We start from the raw sequence: 8291 nt of genomic DNA on the forward strand, positions 1-8291 counted from the left end.
GGCTTTGATTATTCGGCTTTTGATTGACTTCTCACCATCCTTGACTACGATTTGGATTCTCCTTATACTGATGATTCTCTGGTTACTGGACTGTTTTCGCTTTGGCCTTGACTTCGCCTCTGGATCACCCTCGGTACCGCGACGTGACTCTATTTACCTGGCTTTTGACCTCGGCTTTCATCATCGACCATCTGTTTGTCCATTGGACTGGCGTCACGACCCCGGTTATTGATCTACGTGTTACAGTTCTGTTTATCTGTTTACCCCGTTTATGGGCTGTTGACCAGCCCTGGGACTTATCTGACAGGGTTGCCCTGTCGGGGAACCTTGTGGGCCAACAGACCCCTTCGTTGTTCTCTGTTGTTAATACTGTAACTGAAGAATATCCTACCTACGCTTCATCAAAGTGTAAGTTAAAATAAACCCACCTTGTTGTTATCCGCTACGTGTCCCTTCCTCTGAACTCCACGCCAGTAATCCCACCTGTTTGTATCCGATTGCCACCCTGATCACCGTGACCTTGGGGCCCGATTCATTCTGTTCAGTTTACCCCGACAGTAACATTCTTAAAAACAACAGCAACACCACTATTTTCCTAGTAAAAGTAGTATTTAGAATTTGGATTTCACAGTGGTGCATTTACATTTTCTTATACAATTTCCCTAAGCAGCCAAGCAGCTGTATTTAATGGAGTTTTATCATTCTTGGACATTTCTGACATCAAAGAATGTGGCCTTCAAAAAGATTATAATGTATTAACTATTGAAACAAGATATCAGATAGTCTGTATTTAGAATAACATGAGCTAAAAGAGAATCAAATATAAGTACAATTAAACTTAGAAAATGAGAACAGTTGAATAATTTGGAATTATATTCCCAAACCACAAAACGACAGAGAAATTGAACAGACAACCAGAATAAAAGGATTGTGGAGCAAGAATGTATAGCTAGATCCCCAGCTATGTAAATTGTTGTAATTTGTTTACTCAACAGGGGTATGTCCACACATGCAAGCACGTGCACTTCCAGCAGCTTAAGCAGAAGTGGTGCAAATATGAGCCAGGCCTTTTTGCCTCGGCGCACGTGCTCGGACATGCACTTTATTGTGAAGCAAATTGTGCACCTTGGGGCAAAATAACCCTGCCTGGCTCCTCCGAGATCTATAGCAGACGGAGCTAGAGCCCGGGGCCAGCACTTGTGCTTTCCCCAGCAGTATAAAAAGCTGCCCTGTCCTGACACCATTCATACAAAAAGCTGCCCTAGCAAGCAGCTCAGGGCTACTTGCTCTCAGGAGCTTCTGGGCCACTTGGTACCTGGGGACACTAGCCCTTGTGCCAGCTGGACTGCTGTAGCAGCATCCCAAATCCATTTTTTAAAATACCCCCAAATCCATATTTTTCCACAATTAAAACAAAAGACCACTCTATACACACACACACAAACACATATATATCTATAGAGAGAAAGCAAGCGAGCTATCAGTTGGGCAATGCTTTATTGCATATTTACAATGTTAAAGCAATGTGGAAGTCTACCAGTGTCTCAATCGTCATGGTAAAATAAATTCTAAAAACCTGTATGTGTTGAAGTGGGGTGTTCTGAGCCATGGCAGCAGGACCCAGTGTGGCATGCAGGGACTGCTAGGTGGGCCCAGCCAAGTCCTGGGCCTCTCTGCCACCCAGCCAGGGTAGACCATGGTGGCAGGACCCAGCGTGGCAAGAGAGGACCACATGTTGGGCCCACCCAGGTCCTGGGGCCTCTCTGCTGCCTGGCCAGGCCGGGCCATGGTGGGGACCACGTGCTGGACCCAGCCAGGTCCTGCCACCCTTGGGGCCCATCTGCCGCCTGGTGGGACCTGGGCCAGCCCCGTGTGGTTTGCTAGTTCAGGTTTGCACTGGAGCAAGTCAGAGGGCTCTGGGAGGCATGGGTCCTACGTGTGCCTCCCAGAGCCCTGTGACCCGCTCCGTGCAAAGCCAGACTACCGAGCTGCATGGGGCTGGGCTGGGTCCATACCCCTCATAGCCCTGTGGACTTCTCCCCTGCCACTCCCCAACTCCCCCCACATCCCCCTGCCACCCCTCACCCACCTACACCCATGAACCCCGCCCCCCCACTCACCCTGGACAGCATGGGGGGCTGAGGCAGCAGAAGAACAAAAGACATGCTCTGGCTGACACCCCTTTGCCTTCTTCCTTTTTGCAGAATGTTTTTTTTAGACCCCTGGATATGCAGTGGTCTAATTTTCTCCCCACACTACAAGTTTGCAGTGTGGGGAACATTTTTTCATTCCCACACATGCCTCTTGCCCCACCTCAAAGGGATTTAAGACAGGGCAAGAGGCACATGTGTGCTCATCTGGATGCACCCATAAGGTCCTAATTAGTTCATCTGTCATATCATTTATGTGCTTAACAACATGTAAAGGAATCCTTAAAAACATAAATCTGATACTGCCCACATAATAAACAAAACAAAGTGGTTTAGCAAACAAAAAAATGACACTCCAGCAATATTAATTTTTTTTTTAATGAAGTTTCTGGTTTTGGAAATTTTCAAGTTCTTTCCCATGACTGTTCTTTTTTCTTTAAACTCTTTCTGGTAATAACATTTCATTGCTTAACTTGTGATAAGGAAAGAAATGAAATAACTTCAAAGAGACATTTAGAACAGCCACTGATTTCATGTAAACAACAAAATAAACATAATGTTGTTATTGGTTTCACATAAGCCAAGATGTAAGAGCTTTGATAGACATACAAACACACAACTGTAAACAAACAGCAATATATGGTAGAAAAACGGACTTCCCTGGCCCAGGTAACTTGTTTCACCGTTCCTCACTCCTCCATATCTTCCTATTTATTGAAGATAAATCATGATTTGGTATTACTATGATGCAGAGATTATACTGCAAGTCCAGGTGGCACAGCACTGTTAGTTCAAAAAGATAGTCTTCAAAAATGTCACAAGCTCTAGAGCATTTCCTTGCTAGCATGAAGTTAGTCCTGGGCTCCATGACAAAGAGGTTGTTTTCTTTATAAACATAACGTATTTTCCATAACCGTTTTGCCAGCTCCTGACAAATTTCTGAAAAGCTTTTGAAATAAACAATCTTAAAACCGCCATTTATTTAGTAGCAGTTAAAATTCTATTTGATAAATTTGGATGAGGGCCCATTACCTTTTGCTGCCAATCAGAATAAATACTATCAATGACTGACAGAAATTTGTTTACTTTCACAGGTAAATAGGGGTTAAAGATTTAGTTCAAATATATTTTTCTAGGATTCCCTAGACTATACCAACAATTTTTTGGATGATCATTTTACTTTACTACAATAACATCTGTCCTTTTCATTACTCTAGCAGTTTAAATCAATGGTATCAACATTACGGAGATAAGGTATGGGGATTCTTTGCAAGGTCTTATGGTCCCCATTCACCATGTTCACATAAGACTGTTGCATTTGAAAGATAAGAAACCAGGAAAATCAACAGATGTTCATGTTAATTGAACAGCTTTCTGGCTGCATGTATTTGAATCCATCACTAATTGCCTCTTTGTATATATAAAAATAGAATCTTTTCTTCACATGTACAATAGTTTCAGCACAATGCAGATTTACAGCATAGAATATAAGGAAGATACCTGTCTGGTTTCTCTCTTTTTGCTTTGATTCATAGACATTACTTGAGGAAAGGGATAACATTTCAAACTGGCCATACTCTTCCCAAGCAATAATTTAGACCTAGAAGTTTATGCCCCAGCCCCCTTTCTCTTCCCCACAGCCCACAGGCCATATGCTTGATACCCTTGTTGCAGATAATTGAAAAGCAGCCCTAATATGGGACCTTTCTCTAAGTCTTAGAGTCTGCAGATCCTTTTGTTCATTGACTATAACATTCCATATTACTCTATTTCCAATACTCTGGAATTTTATTTTTCAATTGTAGTCAGATTTGATCCCAAAGCCTCAGTCTTATAGAGTCTTATAACAATCTTATAAGACTCTTGTTAAAGTTTTATGAAATGGTTGGTGCATATAACCTTTTAGTTAAGCATGAAAAAACAGGTTAGGCTACTGCAGGTATTTAAAATATTCTTGCACAACATGTTTTAGTGTAAAAATTACATACATACTGGACAGTTTGATTTCCATGTATTTTTACACAAGAGTATTTGGATTTTCTTATAAGCAAATATTAAGAGAAATGTCTAGCATCTGTAAATGATACACTTCTGAATGTAATAATCTAGGAAACTGTGTTATTAAACTGGAGAACTACAGCTCTGACTCACAGATACAAATAAGGATTCAAAACATGTATGCAAATTAAGGGAGTGAAAACAACTCCTCATGACCCAAAGGTTGCTGGAACCAAAATGACACATAAGAGGGAAAGCTAGATTCAGTTCTGTTGATTTCTAGAGACACCACAGAGATTCACCCTTCAATTGCATAAATTAACAGAATTTGTTCAGTCAAGATTGATATTGCCTGAGTAGGAGGGTGGAGTAGATGACCACCTGAGGCCCCTTTCAGTCCAACTTTTCTGTAATTCTATAATAACTAGAAACAGTTGAAAAATGGGAACACTTCCCGTTAATGTTTTCATGTAATTTAAATAATTTTAAGTATTTAAACAATTCAATGTAAGAAGTAGTTTCTTATATATTATACAAATGAAAAGAAGACTACTGGAAACTGCTAAATTTTGTACTACAAATACAAATTATCTTTCAATATTATGACTTTTACTTTCATCTCCATTGTCTGGAATGTATATACAGCACTTATATGCTGTGGGAATCCTTTCCAAAATATGTCAACATCAACCTTTGTGCTTTTCATTGAATTTATGAGATCATTTCTCTCTTTTGTTAAATGAATAAAGCTCTGTCTTTCTGTATAGAAATTAAGGCATCAAGGAGATTTTTAGCATACCAAAAATAAACAATATTTAGCAAGTATATAGATGTAGTGCTTTCTATTCTTCACGAAAAAAATAAGGATTAGGCAAGTTTGTGGACATGCAGTTAAAAAAAACCTTTCAAAATAATCAGTGTTACTTCCTAAAAATTAAAAGAAAACCTAATTGTTTGCTAAGCAAAATTTTTTTTCTTGGGACTCAAGCAACAAGACTGTCCTGAGAGTCTGCAAAATATCCCACCACTATTCAAAGCTGATGAGGCACCTCATAATATTTGACACCATCAGATGGTCACAGGACATTTATGCCAAGCTTATTGCTGGCTATTGCCAATAGGAAGAGAGCCATCTGAGACCACCTGCCAGAAGTCAGAGTCGGGGGACAGGCTGAAAAATATACTTCTTATAATATAGACTCTTGCAAAAACTGGTAATACTATTAAACATTCCTCACCCCAGCAACTGTACACTGCATGATAAATCATCACAATCTAAGAATGCCTTACAGTACTGATACAGTGACCATGTGCAGGGTTCCACATTTCTTTTTACAATATATGGATCAAGGAGTTTGAAAAGTGGGGTGCAGATGATGTGGCACATCATTGCATAAAACACAACACATTTGTCTCCAGTTAAATAGAAACTGGAGAGAAACTAGAATGACCCATACTTCAGAACAAGAGACACGCTCAGATGGGATGGGCTTCATCTCTCTCCCAAAGGTAAGCATGTGTTCTTTTTCAGGTTGGCTGATCTTCTTCGGTGGGCTTTAAACTAGGCTCATCAGGAGAAGGGGAGGATGAGGATGAAGGGAGCCATGGAACACTGAACCAAGAGTCACCCACAAGAACAGCCCAGCCAAGACAGGCAATGAGTACAAGAAATACCCAGGTAAGAGACAGGGGCCCAGATAGTCCTGGGATTGAGGGGGGGGGGTGCATATGTCTTCAGGAGGCCTTAAATGCCTCTGCACTAATGCTCATTGTATGGGGGACAAGCAGGAGGAACTTGCCCTCCTGCTAGCTAACACAAACCCAGGCATGGTGGGGCTCACTGAAACTTGGTGGGATCCAATGCATGACTGGGTGGCAAACATCAAGGGCTACAGGCTGCACAGGAGGGATAGGACTGGGAGGAAAGGTGGGGGTGGGTGCTCTAAGTCAAAGAGCAATACACATCCTCAACAAACAGCACTGGGTCAGAGGAAGGGCAAACTGAAGTGCTCTGGGTCAGAATGCAAAGGGGTTGTGGGGAGAGGGACTTAATGGTGGGGATCTACTATAGACTACCCAACCAGGGGGAAGAGCTGGACCAGGAGTTCTCAGGTCAGCTCACAGAGGCAGTTAAGTCAAGGGAGGTGATCATCATGGATGACCTAAACTATCCGGACATCTGCTGGGAAGAGCACTCAGCTAGGTCTGACCACTCACGTAAGTTCCTAGCCAAGTTACAGGACCTCCATCTAACCCAGGAGGTGCACAGTCCTACCAGGGGAAATGCCTTGTTGGAACTGGTCCTGGCCATAGGTGATGACCTGGTGAGGGGACTGTGGGTTCTTGATCACCTGGGCTATAGCAATCATTGCCTACTGAAATTAGCCATCCGTCGCAGGGTGTCAAAGGCCTACAGCAAGGTAGCAGCCCTGGACTTCAGGAGGGTGGATTTCAATGAGGTAAGGAGACTAGTGGACTTCAGGAGGGTGGATTTCAATGAGGTAAGGAGACTAGTCGGGGAGGCACTGAGGTCCCAAAGGAGAGGGGAGTTGGTGTCCAAGAAGAGTGGTTGTTCCTTAAGGAGACGATCCTTCAAGCCCAAAGGGTGCCAATCCCAATGCGGATCAAAGGGGGAAAGAGTGCTCAAAAGCCCCCATGGCTCACCAAAATCATCCAGGAACATCTCAAAGCTAAAAAGGGGAGGCATACCCGCAATGGAAGGGAGGGGCCATCACCAAGGACGATTATACCTCCATTGCTCAAGGTTGTAGGAGGCCTGTTAGGAAAGCTAAGGTGGAGATGGAACTGGGACTAGGACCTGGATCAAAGATAACAAGAAATCCTTTTTTAAAGACATAGGGGGTAAAAAGAACATACCAGGTAACGTGGGGCCTCTGCAGGACACACTAGGAAATCTGGTGGTTGCACCAGATGACAAAGCTAACATTTTTAACAATTTATTTGCCTCCATTTTTCTGAGCAGGGACTGGGTCATGCCCCCCACCAGGATCTCCAACAGACCCAAGGGGAGGCGCAGCCAGGCCCAGGGTCAGTGAAGACCTAGTCAGGGAACTTCTGGTGGGACTAGACATGTTCAAATCATCAGGTCTGAAGGAATTAGCAGAGGTCATTGAAGGACCCCTGGCACAGTGCTCTGAGCACTCGTGGTGCTCTGGCGAGGTGCCGGAGGACTGGAAGAGGGCCAACGTGGTTCCCATTTTCAAAAAAGGGAGGAAGGAGGACCCAGGAAGCTATAGCCTTACCTCGGCCCCAGGGAAGCTGTTTGAGAAAATTATCCAGGAGCACATCTGTGAGGGACCAGCAGGGGGGATCATGTTTAGGGGCAACCAACATGGGTTCATTAGAGGCAGGTCCTGTCAGACCAACCTGGTGGCCTTCTACAACCAGGTCACAAAATCCTTGGATGCAGGTGTCACGGTGGACATAGTCTTTCTGGACTTTAGGAAGGCCTTCGACACTGTCTCTCACCCCATTCTCATTAAAAAATTAGGTAACTGTGGTGTCAATGCCTACACAGTCAGATGGAGGGTAGACCCAGAGAGTAGTGGTGGATGGCTCATTTTCAACCTGGAGGGATGTAGGAAGTGGGGTTCCCCAGGGCTCAGTCCTCAGGCCCATACTGTTCAACATCTTCATTAGCAACTTGGACGAGGGGGTGAAAGGCACCTTGTTCAAATTCGTGGATGACACTAAGATGTGGGTAGATGTGGGCATGCTAGAGGAGAAGGACAGACTGCAATTAGATCTGGACAGGTTACAGGGGTGGGCGGATGAGAACAGGATGGGTTTCAATACTGACAAGTGCAAGGTATTGCACCTGGGGAGGAAGAACCAGCAGCATACCTACAGGCTGGGGAACTCTTTTCTCATCAGCACAGAAGCAGAAAAGGATCTTGGAGTCATTTCTGATTCCAAGATGAACATGGGCCTCCAATGTGAGGATGTGGTCAGGAAGGCTAACCGCACCTTGTCATGTGTCCATAGATGAATTACGAGCAGGTCCAAGGAGGCGATCCTCCCCCTCTATGTGACACTGGTCAGGCCGCAGTTGGAGTACTGTGTCCAGTTCTGGGCACTGCACTTCAGGAGGGATGTGGCCAGCATTGAGAGGGTCCAGAGGAG

Source organism: Crocodylus porosus, unplaced genomic scaffold (genome assembly GCF_001723895.1).
Source record: "Crocodylus porosus isolate Cpor-Errol unplaced genomic scaffold, CroPor_comp1, whole genome shotgun sequence".
Lineage (NCBI taxonomy): Eukaryota > Metazoa > Chordata > Crocodylia > Crocodylidae > Crocodylus > Crocodylus porosus.